This window comes from Elephas maximus, chromosome 7, assembly GCF_024166365.1.
Source record: "Elephas maximus indicus isolate mEleMax1 chromosome 7, mEleMax1 primary haplotype, whole genome shotgun sequence".
NCBI classification, from domain to species: Eukaryota; Metazoa; Chordata; class Mammalia; order Proboscidea; family Elephantidae; genus Elephas; species Elephas maximus.
This window is the reverse complement of record NC_064825.1, coordinates 15,549,538-15,571,472: the sequence shown is the minus strand read 5'-3', so window position 1 is coordinate 15,571,472 and position 21,935 is coordinate 15,549,538.

Here is a 21,935-nt window from a genome sequence, read left to right as displayed (position 1 = left end):
AAGCACAGTAAAAATTATTAAAAAAAATATTTGGCTGCTGGTGGACATAAGGTTTCCAAAGAAAAATTACACTTAGCTTTGCTCTCTGTTAAATATTTGGCCCACCTAATTTCTGCAGAAGGCATTTCTATTGATCTTAAATGGAAAAAAGCTATTCAGCTATACTGAAACAAAGAAGCAGCTACAGGGGTTTCTAGGACTCTGCGGCTGTTGTAGAACATAGATTCTCAAATTTTCTTTTTTGGTTCAACATTTATACAAATATTTAAAAGCCTCTGAGCTGGACTGATTTCAAATTGCACTGGAAGGTCAAAAGGGCGTAGTTCAATTTAAAGAGAATTTAATGGACATGTCCTTTCTAGGTTTTACTAATTACCACCAAGATTTTTCCATATTTGTACATGAAGTATCTGACAATGCTTTAGGAACACTAAGTCAAAAACACAGAGGACGACAAAGGCTTACATTATAGCCAAAGCTTGACTCTGTAGGCAGGGGATACCATCCCCCCGCCCACGTTAGAGCTGTGGCTGCTACTGCCAAACTAGTGGAAACCACAGCAGATGTGGTGATGGGAAACTTTTTAGATGTCTATGTGCTCCATCCTATATCTGCCTTACTTAATTCTGCCTTGACGCAATATCTTTCTGCCAGCAGACTGACCTCCTATGAAGTTCTCCTGGCTCCATCTGTCATTAGATTACATTCTGTGGCCTTTTTAAATCCAGCTACTCTTCTCCTTGGAATCAATGAGAACAACTATTCTACACATAATTGTCTATACTTGGCTGAACAACTTTTAACCCCTCGGAAAGACTTAAAGAGACCCCTGTAACTAATCCTGATTCAGTTTTTTTTTTTTTTTTTTGGTAGATGGTTTCTGTTTAAAAGCTAATCCTACTAATCCTCACTAACAAGTTGGATATGCTGTTACAACTTCTACTGATGTCCTTGAAAGTCAGGCTTTCCCTGAAACCACTTTAGCCCAATAAGCTGAGTTAATTGCCATCACTAGAGCTCATAGGATTCTTTCAGGAAAATCTGTTAATATTTTTATGGGCAGGAGACATTGTTTTGGGGTTGTACATGACTATGGAATATCACGGAAACAAAGCAGATTTTTAACCTCTTCTGAAAATGCCACAAAAAATGGAACATTAGTAGTAGACCTTCTAGACACTCTATTACTCCCCTCTGAAATTGTTGTGTACCCCAAACTGAAGAAATTAGAGAAAATAATCTTGCTGATATGGCAGCCAAACAAACTGCCTCTCAAATTATTTATTCATTTATGATAAAGGGTCTCCCCAAATTTGCCTATTGATAACTCTAACCTTCATGAATTAACTTTACAAAAACTTTTAAAACACCAACGATTAGTCCAAAGAGACGAAATTAAGACACGGAAAAAGGCCATCACCAAGGTCCTGCCACTAAATTGTGGACTGTGCCTAAAAAGAAAACTGTCTTTCCCAATTTCCTGCATGTTCCTATGATGCAAGCCTCACATGAAGGTTCCTGCATCGGACCAGATAGGATGATTGAGACCTTACAAAAATATTGGTGGGGAAAATTTTCAAGGCTGCTGAACATATTGCTACCCAATGCCTATTTGCCCTCACTACAATCCCAGAAAACACCTTAAAGTACTACTTGGACACTATACTTTCAGGGTCTACGCTTGAATGACATCTAGATTTTATTCAGCTTCCACTCTTAAATGGTTATAAATATGTATTAATAATGATTTGTGAATTTTCACATTGGTAGAACCCTTCGCCTGTCATCATGCTACCACGGCCTTTGTAACAAAGAAACTTCTTGAAAACATTATACCCACACTGGGAGTGCCAAAAACTCTTTGTACTGATCAGGGAACTCATTCCACCAGTCAAGTCATCCAAGAACTGTGTCAAGTTTTTCCCATTTATCAAAGGCTACATTGTCCCTATCATCCTCAGTCTTCTGGTCCAGTAGAGAGAAATAATGGAATAAGACCCAAATAGCAATGCTTTGTGAAACTTTAAATTTATTGTGGACTGAGCAGGTCCATCCTCTAGTCCTTTTAAATCTGAGGTCCACACCATTTGGATGTCACAAATTTACCCCTTATAAAATTACTGGGAGACCCATGGTCTTTCCTTATGTTGCCTGTACCGACCCTAACATTGTTCGACCAGAGTTACTGAAGTATTGCCAGTCTTTAATCCATCATTCTTAATAATATCTTTCACAAGTTGGAGAAGTCTTTGACGAATAGAAACTAGACTCCTGAAGTCTGCCTAACATCTCCCCAGGAGAATATGTATATTGGAAGTGACATCAAATAAAAGACTCATTAGAACCTTGTTGGAAGGTACTATATACATAGTCCTCCTCACAAATCCATGTGCAGCCACATTAAAGGTAATAAAACCTTGTATCCATTTGTCATAGTTAAAAAAGTTTAACACTCCTTTTTGGACTAGCCTACTTCCTGGAGAATTGAAAGTTACATTTAAATGCCCAAGGAGATATCAGTACCATTATAAAATCTGATTATTGTGCAGTACACAGCATTTCTCAAGCTGAAAGAACGAAGAAAAAATTCAAGCCTCAAGTTGCAACAGTGAAGGATTCTATGCAGAAAATATTAAATGCGGCTTGTTGTTGTTGTTGTTAGGTGAAATGAGGCAGGAAGCATCAAAAGAAGATGGAAGGAATACACAGAGTCATTACATCAAAAAGAATTAGTTGATGTTAACCATTTCAAGAGGCAGCATATGATCAGGAACCGATGGTACTGAAAGAAGAAGTCCAAGCTGCACTGAAGACATTGGCAAAAAACAAGTCCCCAGGAATCGATGGAATATCAACTGAGATGTTTCAACAAATGGATGCAGTGCTGGAAGTGCTCATTTGTCTATGCCAAAAAATTGAGAAGACAGCTACCTGGCCAACTTACTGGAAGAGATCCATATTTATGCCTATCCCCAAGAAAGGTGATCCAAACCAATGCAGAAATTATTGAACAATATCATTAATATCACACACAAGCAAAATTTTGCTGAAGATCATTCAAAAACTGCTGCAGCAGTATATTCACAGGGAACTGCCAGAAATTCAGGCTGGATCCAGAAGAGGACGTGTAACTAGGGATATCATTGCTGATGTCAGATGGATCCTGGCTGAAAGCAGAGAATACCAGAAGGATGTTTACCTGTGTTTTATCGACTATGCAAAGTCATTCGACTGTATGGATCATAATAAATTATGGATAAGATTGCGAAGAATGGGAATTCTAGAACACTTAATAGTGTTCATGAGGAACCTATACATAGATCAAGAGGCAGTAGTTCAGACAACATGGGGATATCGAGTAGTTTAAAGTCAGGAAAGGTGTGCATCAGGGTTGTATCCTTTCACCACAGCTATTTAATCTTTATGCTGGGCAAATAATCTGAGAAGCTGGACTAAAGGAAGAAGAATGGGGCATCAGGATTGGAGGAAGACTCATTAACAACCTGCATTATGCAGATGACAAAATCTTGCTTGCTGAAAGTGAAGAGGACTTGAAGGCTTACTGATGAAGATCAAAGACCACAGTCTTCAGTATGTATTACACGGAGTTTATGTGAATCAATCCTAGTATTTCTGTTATAGCAGCACTAGATAACTAAGACAGGTATACACTTCCTATTCTCTTTTCCACCTGTCATCTTTGAGTTCAGAGTCCCTCTGATTCAACCTCTCCAAAGAGTTAACCTCTAAATGTCTGATAGATTTTAAGAGGTCAGGTAAGAATCAAAAATCTTTATACAATAAACAAACAAACCAACCAAAAGAATGACAAAATTTTCAGTCAATCCTTTTTTGTCTGGCCCTAACTCATTTCCCTCCTGGCATATGCAATGTCTCTAATTTCTAAGCTTTTCTACCACTTTGAAGCATGAATCAGTTAGCTTAGTCTTGACTTCTTAACAGGCAGGTCTGTAAACTCAGATGTCACTCCACATATGCTTTTTACCTTCAAAAATTATTTAGACATTTATTTTCTTCTGTTGTTTTACTTTAAGCTCTCTTTATTCCTCTGAGTTTTTGCCATTTAAAAATTATTTTATTATCTTGTTAATGGACTTTTTGGAAGGAGTTGTACAATGTATTTTCAATCTGCCAAATTTATCAGGATAACCTGAACCCCTCTTAATTTTCCCTTGCATAAATTGATGTTAAGACAAAGCTTGCAGTGTTTTCCTGCTTGAAAATAAGTGCCATCCTCAACTCATTGACTATCCTCTCTTAATAAGAAAAAGTTAGAATAGAATGAGGCTGATGAGAAACTGGCCTTATCTAAGGAGTTCCTAGGTGGTGCAAATGGTTAACACACTTGAATGCTAACTGAAAGGTTAATGGTTTGAGTCCACCCAGATGTGCCTCAGAAGAAAGGCCTAGTGGTTTACTTTTCAAAAATCAGCCATTGAAAACCCTAGGGAGCACCAGATCACCGTGAGCTGGAGTCAGCTCAATGGCAGGTATATATTTATAAAACCTGAGCAAAAGGTGTCCTAGCTGGTGCAGACAATCTAGTTCAGCAAGTTTACAAATCTCAAGGTCCTACACTTAATGGTTCTCATGAAGAACCTGTAAATGAACCAATAGGCAGATGTTCAAACAAAGCAAGAAAATGCCACATGGATTCAAATTGGAAAACATGTGTCAAGGTTGTATCCTTTCACTTTATTGATTTAATCTGTATGCTGAAAAAATAATCTGAGAAGCTGGGCTATATGAAGAAAGCAGCATCAAGACTTGGGAAGTCTCATTCACAACCTTCAATATGCAGATGGTACAACCTTGCTTACCAAAAACAAAGATGACTTGATGCTCTTACTGATGAAGGTCAAAGACTACAGGCATCAGTACAGATTACACCTAAATGTGAAGAAAACAAAAATCCTCACAATTGGACCAATAAAAAACATCATGATAAATGGAGAAAAAATTGAAAGTGTCAATGATTTTATTCTACTTGAATCAATAATCAATGTCCATGGAAGCAGCAGTCAAGAAATCAAATGACATATTGCATTGGGCAAATCTGCTGCAAAAGGCTTCTTTAAATATTTTAAAATCAAAGGCGTCACTTGGATGACTAAGGTGTACCTGACCCCAGCCATGGTCTTTTCAATCGCCTCATATGAATGCAAAAGCTGGACAATGAAAAAGGGAAACAAAAGAAGAATTAATGCATTCAAACTATGGTGTTGATGTAGATACTGAAAATATCATGGACTGCCAGAAGAATGATTAAATCAACCTGAGAAGAAATACCACCAGAATGTTCCTTAGAAGCCAGGGTGGTGAACTTCAACTCACTTAATTTGAATATGGGCTCTGGAAAGACCAATCACTAGGGAAGGACATTATAGTTGGTATAAAGTAGAGGGTCAGTGAAAACAAGGAAACCCTCAATGAGATGCATTGACTCAGTAGCTGAAACAGTCTACTCAAACACACCAATGATCAAGAAAATGGCACATGATCAGGAAACATTTCATTCTGTTATATATAAGGTCACCATGAGTCAGCAACTAACAACAATAAAGCTGGGACTTTTCTTTGACTTCTCCTTTTAGCTGTCTGACAACTTGAGGAAGTTTAAGGGACAGAAATAATAGCTGCAATGCTTATCCCTTGGGTGGATGGCTTTGTGGCCCTCATCTTGCACAATCACCAACGCTTAACTTATCTTCTCAGCCTGCCATGCCGATTTTTCAATGTATCTCCTCAACCTGGGCAAGAAAATGAGGACTAGAGGGGATTGTCATGTACATTGTTCAGTACACTTTCTCTGTACAATTGTTTTTTAATATTCCACTCAGCCCAGAAATGAGTTTAACAGTTTTCAGAAGCACGATAATTTCCAGAATGCATGCGTGAGGTCACTGAGCTGTTGTGTTCCTCATCAGACTTAAAGGAATTGTATTAATCTTTTCATTTGCCTCCCCTACATAAAACAAAATAAGTGATTCTTTGGTATATACTGGAGTACCACATGTTGCCAAGCAGATGGAGACTATTCAGGCAGAAGCTGGGTTGGGCAAAGATGTAATCCACAATCTTGTGTTTGTGACAGAGAAACAACTGGGAAGACTTCTTGTTCTTCCTCTTCTGATAGTTGGATTCTGAACTAGGAAGAAAAAAAAAAAAAAGAGACCTGAATTAATCTGTCATTTCTATTGATCTAGAGACTGTTGAAAGATAACCCACTTTTTACTAATCCACAGAGGTAGATCCAACTCTCCAAATGAATGAATTAATGCTGGAAATTATAAAATATTTTAAAGCATTTTATTCTTTCACTTCAGAAATAGATAGTTATTAATGTTATTGCAACTCTAGGTCTCCTCCTCATAATTTATGCTCTACATCCATGATCCACTCATTTATTTCAGTGCATATTTATAACACGTAAAAAAAAAATTTTTTTTTTTTTTAATAGTTCAGGAACTAATCCAAGAACTGGAGATATTGCAGGGAATAAATTGTAGAATCCCTGGTCCTCATGCCACTTACATTCTAGTGGGTAAAGAAATAACGATAAGCATGATAAGTAAAATAGTATGTCTGATGGTAAGTACTGCAGAGAACAACACCGGATAAGAGAGAAAGAGACTACCCATGGTACTAGTAGGAAGGTTGTTGTTTTATATAACAAAAGACATGTCCAGTGAGGTGACACTTGGAAGTGAGAGAGTAAGACCTATGGATATATAAACAAAAAGAATGTAAAGGTCCTGAGGAAGGACCATGTAGGCCTACATAGCCTACTTGAGAAACAACAAAGGGTCAGTGTGGCTGAAGTAAGGTGAGCAAAGAGGAAAGTGGTAACAAATGATGTCAGAATGGAAAGTAGGAATCAGATTATTGCAGGAGTTTTTAAACATTTTGTAAGGACTTTAGATTCTACTCATAGTGTGACTGGAAACTATTGGGCAGAGAAACAACATGATTTGACTTACATTTCAAGGGAGTTATTTTAGTTGCTTCATTGTGTTGTGTGAGGAGGCAACAGTTGACTCAGAACATTTGGAAGACTATGGAAATTATCAAGATGAGGGCTGATGATAGCTTAGTTAATTGGGAGAAACAGCTATACCCTAAATACATGTTGAAAAAACTATTAACAAGATTTGATGATGTATTGATTGTGGGGTGGTAGTTAAAAAAAAGGATAAAAACATACTCCTTAAAACCATTGAAGAGCCTGACACTTCTGGAATTGAAACAGGCTGCTCAGCCATATCTTGAACAGTACCTAAGCCAATTCTTTTCTCCTTCTTCTTTCTTCTTTCTCTCCCTTCCCTCCCCTAGCCCATCCCTGCCTCCAAGTAAGATCCTGGTGTTAGCTCCCCAAAAGGTTAAGTGTTAACCAATGTTTCCTCTAAGACTGGAAAACAAGTGATATTGATCTAAGCCTGTCAAATAAGAAGAAGGATGGCGCCAGCTACCCCCTGAGCTGATGGGATAATGGCAGGAAAAGATCAACATGTTTGAGATACGACCACGAAAACCAAACAGAAGAAAGAGAGCGCACATTCCACAAGTCCCTAAAACTTATGGCCCCTTTTCCCTTAAAAACCCGAGCTGATCGGTAGTCTGGTGAGACAGATGACTTTAGGAGGAGATCATTCCCCTCTCTTTCCAAACACTGGTATATCTAATAAAGCTCTTGCTACCCACCTCACCCCTGCCTCAAGAATTGGCTATTTGTGGCAGGCGGCTCTAACTCGCGAAATTGTGGTAACAGAATGATGGGAGTACAGACCTCTGAAAATTCACTCTTCCTTAAAGACAATGAGAATGCTAGCAAATTTTATCACAATCAATTTTCCCAGAGCCTGGAAATTAACCACAGGTTTGCAGCAATCCAGAGTTCTTTAAGAAGGACCACTGAATATTGGTAAAAATAGTAAGTTTTGTAGTATTTTAACTTGCCCCATTTCCATTCCCCCTCTGCAACTCCATGGTGGGTTTGTAAATCAACAGCCTACAGTCACAGCGATAACTTGGAGCCTGGTGGCAATCCGAGGTCGCAGAATAGGGTCAACCTCCTCCAAAGCTTCATTCCTAGGGAACTGTCATGAATTGACTTTGGTGGTTCCTTAGAAGGTTCCATTTTCAAGGCTGTCAGTATTTGATCTCATTCACAGGTTTTTCCATTCTCCACCCCACCTCACCCCCAAGCCCTTCTCCCTGCCCTGGAAATTTGTGGAATATAATTAGAGGCAATTAACTAGCTTTGCAGCTGCTCAAGGCTGCAGGATAGCAATTGGGGTAAACAACAGGCCAACCAAAAGCCTAAAAGGAAAAGCCATGCAAATGTTATCTGTATACCCAGAACCAAACCCCATTGTTTTTTAATCGATTTTGGTTCATGGTGACCCCCTGTGTGTCACAGTAGAACTGTGCTTGATAGGGTTTTTAATGGCTGATTTTTCCAAAGTAGGTTACCAGGTCCTTTTTCCTAGGTACCACTGGGTAAACTCTAATTGCCAACCTTTAGGTTTACTTAACTCTTTGCACCACCCAAGAAGAGCTTACTATATGCCAACATGGTGCTAGTTACCTTATAGTAACTACTTAGTATAATCTCCACAATACTCCTATGAAGAAATATTTTTTCTGTCCTTATTTTATAGGCCAATAACAAAGAAATAGCGCAGCTAAATTATCTAAAGTCACACGACTTAGCATATTGTGGAGCTGGTATTCGAACCCAGATTTAAATGATTCCAGCATCTCCAGTCCTAATCACCCCTTTGTGTTCTATTCTTATTATGTGTGGTGGAATTTGCAGTTCTAAGTGTTGTATTGTGTCCAGATGTAAGGTCGACAATAAAAATTTATAGTAGACAAACAAAATTTGTTTGGGAGGATCAAAAAAATCACAATTCAGGAGGGAGAACAGAATTTTAGATTAAACAGGAGTACTAAATTTTATCAAGGTGAAAACATGTTGGGGTGTGGCAGGAAAAGGCATTTCTGACATTCAGGTCAGATTGTGGCTGACCAGTTCTGGAAGGTTTAGGTACTAATAATAGTACAGAATGAGTGGAACATAGGGCACCAGTGGGGATACATAAGAAGATGAGCCTTAAAAAGTTGGAAAGAGACAAAATGGTAGATTTTTTTTTTTCTAATACAATAATGGAAGACACACATGGATTGCAACGTCTCTCAAAAGGATACTAAAAATGTGAAGGCTTCAGAGATGTATAATCTCTGCAGGGACTTTATTTCAGTTTTTCTATGGGATCAGGCAAACTCCACTGACAGTTTTGCTTCAAGCGAAAATATGGTAACAGAGTCAGTGGATTTTACTGGAACAGCCGAGAATCACTAACTGTTGTCCCATGCGGTCAATTTGCCAGAAGAAGGTGGGGGCATCACTTCATGCAAAATGGCCTCTGTCATTATGAGACAAACAAGCTAATTGTTGGCAACTTGATTCTAGTCAGTCTCATCAGGGAATGGTCCTTTACTGTGGTTATGAACCTGAAAGACCCAGACTGTCCCATTGGCAGCAGTGATTTATTTCTACATTACATGGCCCCCAAAAGAAGCATCTTTTTTATACCAGTCTGTGATCTTTCAAGCAGCAGATCAGATGGCTATGTCATTGGGAACAACACAAAAGTCAGTAAAGTTAAGGCAAAGATGATGGCTTTCAATTCAACCCATTGTGCTAAGTGGCCCTTACCACAGTCATTCTTTCAGATTTTTCATTTCTCTGTTCCTTTCAGGTAGTTCTTCCTCTGGCCTTGGTTGTTTTCTTATAAGCGCATTCAGCTGAAACCTCAGGGATAACCCTCTGCAGATCTCCAGGGCTCTTTCTGTGCAGCTACCTCCTTTTTGGTGTTAAGTCCTATTCATTCTAACTCCTCTTGTCCTTCCTGAACTCCAAACTCTTTCTTCTCAACTCAGGGAGACTGCTGAGCTGTGTTTCCATTCCCAGCCTCTCTGTATGAATGCCTGAAAACTGTCTCCAGACAGTGAGCTGGGGCAATCATAGAATATATCTAGTTGGCTTCCATTCTCTCAGATCACTGTCCTGTTCTCCTGGTTATCCAATGTCTGAATCTGTAGTTATTTACATTTGGTCCAGTTTTATGAATTTTTCAACAGGGGAGTAGCCAAAAGCAGAAGCTCCTTGTTTTACTTCGTAGTTGAAGCAGTTGTTATTGCTGTGTGCCATCATGTCCACCCAACTCACAGCAACCCTAGAAGATAGAGTAGAACTGCCCCATAGAGTTTCCTAGGCTTCAATCTTTATGGGAGCAGATTACCCAGTCTTTTCTGCCACGAAGCTGCTCTTGGGTTTCAGTTAGCAGCCAAGCTCTTGACCACTGCACCACCAGGGCTCCCTAGTTGAAGCAGTAAGAAGGGATTTTTTTTTCCTCTAGAAGAAAAATAAGGAACAGGGTGGTGTTAAAAGGCATCAATTTAGGATTTACCTAGAAATATTTACCAAGGGCTTGGTGTGTTTTTTGCCATATTTTTTATGGAAATCCTATTCACTACATGAGAATTTGGACCGCAGAATAGTAGCCCTAATTCTTAAGATGATAAACCAAAGGGAAACAGACTAGCTTTTCCTGGGAGTGCCGGCGGCATTGCAGGATGCTCCTGTGGTTATGAGCTTATTAACCTCCTCCCCATCCTACTTCTCACATACTCTCCTTGGCAAGCACACTCTTTGCAGTGATGCTAATGAATTATATTCTGAACAGTGAGCAGTCGCAGCACCACAGCACCAGCTTGATGGGCAGCAGACTGAAGATAAATGACTAGGGAATACATCCAATTTATTCATTAGATTTTCCCATATAACTTTCAGCCAAGATTGTTTACAGGCAAAGGCAAAGCCAAAACAGAAACCAGTAACTCACTACACTTCTCTGCCCTACTACTTGCTATTCTCTCTTGAATGTGTGTGTGTGTGTGTGTGTGTATGTATAAAACCAAGCCAAACTCATTGCTATCGAGTCAATTCTGACTCATAGTATATAAACCTATGGAAGAAAGATGTGGAAGCCTGTTTCTGTAAAAAATACAGCCTTGGAAACCCAGTGGGGCAGTTCTACACACACACACGTATATATATTTTTTTTTTTTTTTTTTTTTTTTTTTTATAATAACTTTTATTAAGCTTCAAGTGAACGTTTACAAATCCAATCAGTCTGTCACATATAAGTTTACATACATCTCACTCCCTACTCCCACTTACTCTCCCCGTCTTGAGTCAGCCCTTTCAGTCTCTCCTTTCTTGACAATTTTGCCGGCTTCCCTCTCTCTCTATCCTCCCATCCCCCCTCCAGGCAAGAGTTGCCAACACAATCTCAAGTGTCCACCTGATATAATTAGCTCACTCTTCATCAGCATCTCTCTCCCACCCGCTGACCAGTCCCTTTCATTTCTGAAGAGTTGTCTTCGGGGATGGTTCCTGTCCTGTGTCAGCTGAAGGTCTGGGGAGCATGGCCGCCGGGATTCCTCCAGTCTCAGTCAGACCATTAAGTTTGGTCTTGTTATGAGAATTTGGGGTCTGCATCCCACTGATCTCCTGCTCCCTCAGGGGTCCTCTGCTGAGCTCCCTGTCAGGGCAGTCATCGATTGTGGCCGGGCACCAACTAGTTCTTCTGGTCTCAGGATGATGTAGGTCTCTGGTTCATGTGGCCCTTTCTGTCTCTTGGGCTCTTAGTTGTCATGTGGGCTTGGTGTTCTTCATTTTCCTTTGCTCCAGGTGGGTTGAGACCAATTGCTGCATCTTAGATGGCTGCTTGTTAGCATTTAAGACCCCAGACGCCACATTTCAAAGTGGGATGCAGAATGATTTCATAATAGAATTATTTTGCCAATTGACTTAGAAGTCCCCGCAAACCATGTTCCCCAGACCCCCGCGCTTGCTCCGCTGACCTTTGAAGCATTCATTTTATCCCGGAAACTTCTTTGCTTTTGGTCCAGTCCAATTGAGCTGACCTTCCATGTATTGAGTGTTGTCTTTCCCTTCACCTAAAGCAGTTCTTATCTACTGATTAATCAATAAAAAACCCTCTCCCACCCTCCCTCCCTCCCCCCCTCGTAACCACAAAAGTATGTGTTCTTCTCAGGTTTACTATTTCTCAAGATCTTATAATAGTGGTCTTATACAATATTTGTCCTTTTGCCTCTGACTAATTTCGCTCAGCATAATGCCTTCCAGGTTCCTCCATGTTATGAAATGTTTCAGAGATTCGTCACTGTTCTTTATCGATGCGTAGTATTCCATTGTGTGAATATACCACAATTTATTTACCCATTCATCCGTTGATGGACACCTTGGTTGCTTCCAACTTTTTGCTATTGTAAACAGAGCTGCAATAAACATGGGTGTGCATATATCTGTTTGTATGAAGGCTCTTGTATCTCTAGGGTATATTCCTAGGAGTGGGATTTCTGGGTTGTATGGTAGTTCTATTTCTAACTGTTTAAGATAACGCCAGATAGATTTCCAAAGTGGTTGTACCATTTTACATTCCCACCAGCAGTGTATGAGAGTTCCAATCTCTCCGCAGCCTCTCCAACATTTATTATTTTGTGTTTTTTGGATTAATGCCAGCCTTGCTGGTGTGAGATGGAATCTCATCGTAGTTTTAATTTGCATTTCTCTAATGGCTAATGATCGAGAGCATTTTCTCATGTATCTGTTGGCTGCCTGAATATCTTCTTTAGTGAAATGTGTGTTCATATCCTTTGCCCACTTCTTGATTGGGTTGTTTGTCTTTTCGTGGTTGAGTTTTGACAGAATCATGTAGATTTTAGAGATCAGGCGCTGGTCGGAGATGTCATAGCTGAAAATTCTTTCCCAATCTGTAGGTGGTCTTTTTACTCTTTTGGTGAAGTCTTTAGATGAGCATAGGTGTTTGATTTTTAGGAGCTCCCAGTTATCGGGTTTCTCTTCATCATTTTTGGTAATGTTTTGTATTCTGTTTATACCTTGTATTAGGGCTCCTAGGGTTGTCCCAATTTTTTCTTCCATGATCTTTATCGTTTTAGTCTTTATGTTTAGGTCTTTGATCCACTTGGAGTTAGTTTTTGTGCATGGTGTGAGGTATGGGTCCTGTTTCATTTTTTTGCAAATGGATATCCAGTTATGCCAGCACCATTTGTTAAAAAGGCTATCTTTTCCCCAGTTAATTGACACTGGTCCTTTGTCAAATATCAGCTGCTCATACGTGGATGGATCTATGTCTGGGTTCTCAATTCTGTTCCATTGGTCTATGTGTCTGTTGTTGTACCAATACCAGGCTGTTTTGACTACTGTGGCTGTATAATAGTTTCTGAAGTCAGGTAAGGTGAGGCCTCCCACTTTCTTCTTCTTTTTCAGTAGTGCTTTGCTTATCCGGGGCTTCTTTCCGTTCCATATGAAATTGGTGATTTGTTTCTCTATCCCCTTAAAATATGACATTGGAATTTGGATCGGAAGTGCGTTAAATGTATAGATGGCTTTTGGTAGAATAGACATTTTTACTATGTTAAGTCTTCCTATCCATGAGCAAGGTATGTTTTTCCACTTAAGTATGTCCTTTTGAATTTCTTGTAGTAGAGCTTTGTAGTTTTCTTTGTATAGGTCTTTTACATCCTTGGTAAGATTTATTCCTAAGTATCTTATCTTCTTGGGGGCTATTGTGAATGGTATTGATTTGGTTATTTCCTCTTCGGTGTTCTTTTTGTTGATGTAGAGGAATCCAAGTGATTTTTGTATGTTTATTTTATAACCTGAGACTCTGCCAAACTCTTCTATTAGTTTCAGTAGTTTTCTGGAGGATTCCTTAGGGTTTTCTGTGTATATAATCATGTCATCTGCAAATAGTGATAACTTTACTTCTTCCTTGCCAATCCGGATACCTTTTATTTCTTTGTCTAGCCTGATTGCCCTGGCTAAGACTTCCAACACGATGTTGAATAAGAGCGGTGATAAAGGGCATCCTTGTCTGGTTCCCGTTCTCAAGGGAAATGCTTTCAGGTTCTCTCCATTTAGAGTGACATTGGCTGTTGGCTTTGCATAGATGCCCTTTATTATGTTGAGGAATTTTCCTTCAATTCCTATTTTGGTAAGAGTTTTTATCATGAATGGGTGTTGGACTTTGTCAAATGCCTTTTCTGCATCAATTGATAAGATCATGTGGTTTTTGTCTTTTGTTTTATTTATGTGATGGATTACATTAATGGTTTTTCTGATATTAAACCAGCCTTGCATACCTGGTATAAATCCCACTTGATCAGGGTGAATTATTTTTTTGATGTGTTGTTGGATTCTATTGGCTAGAATTTTGTTGAGGATTTTTGCATCAATGTTCATGAGGGATATAGGTCTATAATTTTCTTTTTTTGTAATGTCTTTACCTGGTTTTGGTATCAGGGAGATGGTGGCTTCATAGAATGAGTTGGGTAGTATTCCGTCATTTTCTATGCTTTGGAATACCTTTAGTAGTAGTGGTGTTAACTCTTCTCTGAAAATTTGGTAGAACTCTGCAGTGAAGCCGTCCGGGCCGGGACTTTTTTTTGTTGGGAGTTTTTTGATTACCGTTTCAATCTCTTTTTTTGTTATGGGTCTATTTAGTTGTTCTACTTCTGAATGTGTTAGTTTAGGTAGGTAGTGTTTTTCCAGGAATTCATCCATTTCTTCTAGGTTTTCAAATTTGTTAGAGTACAATTTTTCATAATAATCTGAAATGATTCTTTTAATTTCATTTGGTTCTGTTGTGATGTGGTCCTTCTCATTTCTTATTCGGGTTATTTGTTTCCTTTCCTGTATTTCTTTAGTCAGTCTAGCCAATGGTTTATCAATTTTGTTAATTTTTTCAAAGAACCAGCTTTTGGCTTTGTTAATTCTTTCAATTGTTTTTCTGTTCTCTAATTCATTTAGTTCAGCTCTAATTTTTATTATTTGTTTTCTTCTGGTGCCTGATGGATTCTTTTGTTGCTCACTTTCTATTTGTTCAAGTTGTAGGGACAGTTCTCTGATTTTGGCTCTTTCTTCTTTTTGTATGTGTGCATTTATTGATATAAATTGGCCTCTGAGCACTGCTTTTGCTGTGTCCCAGAGGTTTTGATAGGAAGTATTTTCATTCTCGTTGCTTTCTATGAATTTCCTTATTCCCTCCTTGATGTCTTCTATAACCCAGTCTTTTTTCAGGAGGGTATTGTTCATTTTCCAAGTATTTGATTTCTTTTCCCTCGTTTTTCTGTTATTGATCTCTAGTTTTATTGCCTTGTGATCTGAGAAGATGCTTTGTAATATTTCGATGTTTTGGACTCTGCAAAGGTTTGTTTTATGTCCTAATATGTGGTCTATTCTAGAGAATGTTCCATGTGCGCTGGAAAAAAAAGTATATTTTGCAGCAGTTGGGTGGAGAGTTCTGTATAAGTCAATGAGGTCAAGTTGGTTGATTGTTGTAATTATATCTTCCGTGTCTCTGTTGAGCTTCTTGCTGGATGTCCTGTCCTTCTCCGAAAGTGGTGTGTTGAAGTCTCCTACTATAATTGTGGAGGTATCTATCTCGCTTTTCAGTTCTGTTAAAATTTGATTTATGTATCTTGCAGCCCTGTCATTGGGTGCGTAAATATTTAATATGGTTATGTCTTCCTGATCAATTGTCCCTTTTATCATTATATAGTGTCCTTCTTTATCCTTTGTGGTGGATTTAAGTCTAAAGTCTATTTTGTCAGAAATTAATATTGCTACTCCTCTTCTTTTTTGCTTATTGTTTGCTTGATATACTTTTTTCCATCCTTTGAGTTTTAGTTTATTTGAGTCTCTAAGTCTAAGGTGTGTCTCTTGTAGGCAGCATATAGATGGATCGTGTTTCTTTATCCAGTCTGTGACTCTCTGTCTCTTTATTGGTGCATTTAGTCCATTTACATTCAGGGTAATTATAGATAAGTAAGTTTTTAGTGCTGTCATTTTGATGCCTTTTTATGTGTGTTGTTGACAATTTCATTTTTCCACATACTTTTTTGTGCTGAGGCGTTTTTCTTAGTAAATTGTGAGATCCTCATTTTCATAGTGTTTGACTTTATGTTAGTTGAGTCGTTACGTTTTTCTTGGTTTTTGTCTTGAGTTATAGAGTTGTTATACCTTTTTGTGGTTACCTCATTATATACCCCTATTTTTCTAAGTAAAAACCTAACTTGTATTGTTCTATATCGCCTTGTATCACTCTCCATATGGCAGTTCAATGCCTCCTGTATTTAGTCCCTCTTTTTGATTATTGTGATCTTTTACCTATTGGCTTCCATGATTCCCTGTTATGTGTATTTTTTTTTTTTTTAATTAATCTTAATTTGTTTGTTTTTGTGATTTCCCTATTTGAGTTGATATCAGGACGTTCTGTTTTGTGACCTTGTGTTGTGCTGATATCTGATATTATTGGTTCTCTGACCAAACAATATCCTTTAGTATTTCTTGTAGCTTTGGTTTGGTTTTTGCAAATTCTCTAAACTTGTGTTTGTCTGTAAATATCTTAATTTCGCCTTCATATTTCAGAGAGAGTTTTGCTGGATATATGATCCTTGGCTGGCAGTTTTTCTCCTTCAGTGTTCTGTATATGTCGTCCCATTCCCTTCTTGCCTGCATGGTTTCTGCTGAGTAGTCAGAACATATTCTTATTGATTCTCCCTTGAAGGAAACCTTTCTTTTCTCCCTGGCTGCTTTTAAAATTTTCTGTTTATCTTTGGTTTTGGTGAGTTTGATGATAATATGTCTTGGTGTTTTTCTTTTTGGATCAATCTTAAATGGGGTTCGATGAGCATCTTGGATAGATATCCTTTCGTCTTTCATGATGTCAGGGAAGTTTTCTGTCAGAAGTTCTTCAACTATTTTCTCTGTGTTTTCTGTCCCTCCTCCCTGTTCTGGGACTCCAATCACCCGCAGGTTATCCTTCTTGATAGAGTCCCACATAATTCTTAGGGTTTCTTCATTTTTTTTAATTCTTTTATCTGATTTTTTTTCAGCTATGTTGGTGTTAATTCCCTGGTCCTCCAGATGTCCCAGTCTGCATTCTAATTGCTCGAGTCTGCTCCTCTGACTTCCTATTACGTTGTCTAATTCTGTTATTTTATTGTTAATCTTTTGGATTTCTACATGTTGTCTCTCTATGGATTCTTGCAACTTATTAATTTTTCCAGTATGTTCTTGAATAATCTTTTTGAGTTCTTCAACAGTTTTATCAGTGTGTTCCTTGGCTTTTTCTGCAGATATCCTAATTTCATTAGTGATATCATTAAGCATTCTGTAAATTAGTTTTTTATATTCTGTATCTGATAATTCCAAAATTGTATCTTCATTTGGGAAAGATTTTGATTCTTTTGTTTGGGGGGTTGGAGAAGCTGTCCCGGTCTGCTTCTTTAAGTGGTTTGATATGGATTGTTGTCTCCGAGCCATCACTGGGAAACTAGTTTTTCCAGAAAATCCGCTAAAAAAAAAACTGCAGTCAGATCCCTATCAGAGTTCTCCCTTTGGCTCAGGCTATTCAGATGTTAATGAAGCCGCCTGGGAAGGGTGGGGGAGGGAACAGAGAGATAGGAGAGTAGCACCTCAGAATATAGCCAGAGTTGCTTGTCTTGCTTGGAATGACTGTTATATCTGAGATTCTCGCGGGCGCGTCGCCTATGTGTGCTGGCTGTGTGGAGATTGCCCCCGGGGGGTCTGGCCCGCTGGAGTCACGGTCAGATCCTCCGCTTCCAGCCCCACGCCCAGCGTCAAGGCTCCCCTACTGGGACGGTGCACTCTCAACTCCAAAATCAGTCGCTGCCTCCCGGGGACTTCTCGTCTCTCCAGCCGCGTGGCCGTGCCGCCCCCGTGAACTAGGTGGACCCCCTCCCGGGGTTAGTTCAGATGGGTGGAGTAGCTCCCTGTGCTTGTGCCGCGACCGAGTGTCCTGGCTGGAACGCTGTTCTCCCCACTCCAATACCAGTCGCTGCCTCCCGGGGACTTCTCCTACCGGCTGCGTCCCACGCCGCCCGCGCGACCCGGCTGGTCCCCTTCCCGGGGTTAGTTCAGGGGGTGGAGCAACTCTCCGTGTTTATGGCGTACCTGCGTGCAGTCCTAATCCCTGCGGGACGGTTCCCCGGCTCGGATGCTGCTCTTTCTGCTCCAAGATCAGTCACTGCCTCCCGGGGACTTCTCCTACCGGCTGCGTCCCACGCCGCCCGTGGAACCAGCTGGTCCCCCTCCCGGGGTTAGTTCAGGGGGGTGGAGCAGGTCTCTGTGCTTGTGCCGTACCTGACTGGTACGCTGGCTCCAGGCTCTGGAAACAATCGCTGCTTCCCCGTATTAGTTCGTTCTCCGTCTCTAAATCTGTGTTTGTTGTTCAGGGTTCGTAGATTGTTATGTATGTGATCGATTCACTTGTTTTTCCGTGTCTTTGTTGTAAGAGGGATCCGAGGTAGCGTCTGCCTAGTCCGCCATCTTGGCTCCGCCCACGTATATATTTTTTAAAAATAGATATACTTCCCTAAATGAAGATCAGTCCTTGTCTCTGTCTCTGTTTTAAGGTCCATCTGTACAGCGTCTCTTCTTCCTTTTTCAGAGGTCTGTTTCCAATGCATAGCCCTGAAATGAATGTTTTGCTATGTTTTTAAATAGTGAGGCACCTTAGCAATCTTTTTATGTCATTGTTTTCTAAGTAGTTTCCTATGTTTCACTCACATTTTGACCAGTTTTCATTTCACAGAACTATGGGGGGAGGCTGTGAAGGACCATTTTCCTTTTTAAACTCTAAGTGTGTGAGCACGTAAGGAAGAAAGAAAAGTGAATTAGTAGCCATTGAGGGTCTTCTTACTCTGTACCAGTCTTTGTATTTGAGATGTTGTTGTTAGTTGCTGAGTCGATTCCAACTCATGACGACCCCATGTGTGCAGAACAGAACTGCTCCATAGGGTTTTCAAGGCTGTGATCTTTTGGAAGTAAATCACCAGGCCTGTCTTCCAAGACACCGCTGGGTGTGTTTGAACAGCCAATCATTCACCTAGTAGTCAGTGCTTAAACATTTGCACCACCTAGAGATCCCACTTGGGACATAGGCATTACTATTCTGATTTAAAAGATGAAGAAATGCAGGCTCTAAAGGACTAAACCTATGCCTGTGTTTCCATTAGTTTCCCAAATTCATATGCTTTTAATTTTATATTTTTGTTTAAGCTAGTAATATAAGAATCTATTCTTGTTATAACATTTATGAGTATTTCTGAAATATAAATAGTGGCTAAATAGCATTATCCTCACTCAAATTCCATCCTCTACTGGATAACCAATATTAAAATTTTTGAGTTTTGTATTATTCTCATACAAATATATTCAAATACACAAATAAGTAATTTAGAAATTTTTTCTATACAGAGTTATGTATTATGTTCTACAACTTGCTTTTATATTTAGAACTAATTATTTGATTTTTCTTCTATATCAAAACATAATATGCTGATTTTTAAATTGCTGCATCCCATCGTATGATGTAGCTCAATTTGTTTAATAATTTCTTTATTGCTAGAAATATAGACTCTTTCTAATTTTTGATATCACAAATAACACTGCAGCCAACGTACATATACATACATACTTTTTACATGTGCAGATGTATTATTCATTTTTACCTCTTTTTGGCTCTTTTCCCTAGTGATTGAAGAGACCATAGTTTAATTACCAAATGCACAGCCCAGTAGCTCTGCCAGCTTTACCTCAACCTGGCTAGGGAGCTTAAATGACTCCCTTCTGCTCCATTCCAGCAGTTTTTTGCTGACTGATATTGCCAGCCAGGCATCAAGTTCCCGATCCATGGCCATTCAGCTCTTAAGAGCATTGGGTGTTCCAATGCTGACATTGTCAGAGCAGGTTCATAGAATTATAGAAATAAGAGATTGAAATGACCTCTAAAGTCAGATGTTCTGTACTCCTGCCAGCACAAGACTGTTCCTTACAATGTACCTTACTAATGGGATGAACTGCAATGTATTTTTTAGAAACAATTCTTCCTTCTGAACACCAAAAGGAAGAGGCCTTCATTTGAGAACAGGGATCTAGCCAACTGAATGATTTCAGAGCCATGTAAAGGGTAAGAATATAGCTGTATTAAATCCTAATAGAATCATTGTCAAGCAATGCCATTTTGCATAGTTTAAACTGTTCTAAATCAGTAGAACTTCAACTGTTATCTCAGGATACTAGCCCATCATTTAAGACTGATTACCAACAGGGAGAAAAAAAAAATCCATCTTGAAAGTAAATTTGTTAATAGTCTTCCATCTAAACTGGGGAAGGTTTGACACCTGAGGGAATGGGCTATATTTTGATTTTAGAAAATAATAATTTAAGTTAAAAAAATGCTATCAAGAAAGAGACTTGCTTTTCTCTGTACACAAATATACAACTCGATAATATACATACAACTTGATATTACACATGCTGTTGTATAAATTAAATGAGGCAATACATGTTCAGCTCCTAACGCAGTGTCTGGTATATACTTATCAAGCATCACTTTACAACTGTACTTATTCTCCACCTTGTTGTTGTTGTTAGGTGCCATTGAGTCGACTTTGACTCATAGGAAACTTATGTATATATAACAGAACAAAATTTTACAACCTAAATGAATTTTCAAATCCCTCCCTTTCTAACTCTTTCACTCTTATTCATTCATTCATTCACTTATTAAAAATGTATTGGACTCCAGCTTTGTTGCAAGCGCTGTGCTAGGTACCACTTACACAATTAATGGAGAGTGGTGAAAAAAAAGTGACTGTGGGTACTGGGTACTGCCCTTTAATTAAATGTAGCTGAAAAATCAATTATTAATCAAGAAGCCACTCCAACAAATTTAAAGGTCCAACCATGGTAGATGGAAGAAACATGTACCCTGAGAGTCCAGGGGAATTAAATCTAATCTGCACAATCAAGGCAAGATTCCTGAAAGGAAGTGTGACCTAACCGAGGCCTGAAAGATAAATAAGAGCTTGCAAGATGGAGAGCAGAGACCAGAGTATTCCATGCAGAGGGAATACAATGAGCAAATTTTCTGTGATGGGAGGAAGCATGGCACTTGTGCAAACTGACTCAAAGGTGGCTTGGCTGGTAAGGAGAATGTAAGGGGATAATGGACCGGATGCGACTGGTGAGGTATACAAGGGCAGATCATGTGAAGAAAGAGGTTGGACAGGCACAAGAATGGGTGTGGGGAACCAGCTGATATGTTAGTGTGATATTCTGGGTGAGATACCATGAATTCTTGGATTAACGGAAAGCAGTAGATGAAGTATTCCTACAGAAACTAGAATTTGCCACTCCTTAATCCACTACCCTTCTGTCAGTTTATTGAACAGTGATGGTTTGTGTGCTGGGAAGACAGTATTTAGTTATACTTTCTGTACCCTGCTGCTCCTAACTACCCTTCTCTTCCTATTCATTGACAAATATCTGTGAATTTAATTTTTTGGTGGATGATGCTAAAACACTGATTCTTGATATATGACAAAAGTCTACTTTTTGATTAAATATAAAGAAAGGAAAATTAGATCAAAAAGGTTACATTCTTGCTTGTGTACAAGATGCAGATAACTATATCTTAAGTGACAATTTACATGTGTGTCTGTCTGTGTAGTCTTCAGCCGCTTTGAAGATTTTTACCCTACTAATACTTAAAAAAAAAAAAAAAAAATTTTTTTTTTTTTTAATATTTGTATTTTTAGGACTTAGTAGTATGGTCAGTAAACTAGAGAAAACAAATAAAGATTTAAAGTATAAAAGAAATAATGAACCACAATTTCTTGCTTTCATAAACTGAATCATTACCTTATTATCGTCAACACTAATATATGGCATCTCATAAATCTAGAAGAAGCTTAAAAGATCAGTTAAT